We start from the raw sequence: 335 nt of genomic DNA on the forward strand, positions 1-335 counted from the left end.
CCTTATTGTCCCGGCATTTCGTTTGTTTCCTTCTTAATTAATGCTAATTATCGTTGTTTGACATTCGCCATACGGCTATCGTGATAATATTTTATCGTACAATAGGACTTTTCGATCGTTCGCTCTCCGCGACAATGTCTCGATTGAACGCGCCTTTCGGCGCTCGCGCTCGTATACGGCCGTGCGTAGGACCGTGCGTCGCCGACCGCCTGGCCGGCCGGTTGGGTACTATAAGAGATACGTCGCGCTCGGCGCGTCGAACGAGTCGAGCGAGTCCGGACGAGTCGTAAACGTACTTTCTCGAGTCTCTCGCCACTCAGGCGTGTTTCGACCGC

The sequence above is a fragment of the Nylanderia fulva genome, unplaced genomic scaffold (assembly GCF_048542155.1).
Source record: "Nylanderia fulva isolate GAGA-0341 unplaced genomic scaffold, ASM4854215v1 Scaffold1383, whole genome shotgun sequence".
Lineage (NCBI taxonomy): Eukaryota > Metazoa > Arthropoda > Insecta > Hymenoptera > Formicidae > Nylanderia > Nylanderia fulva.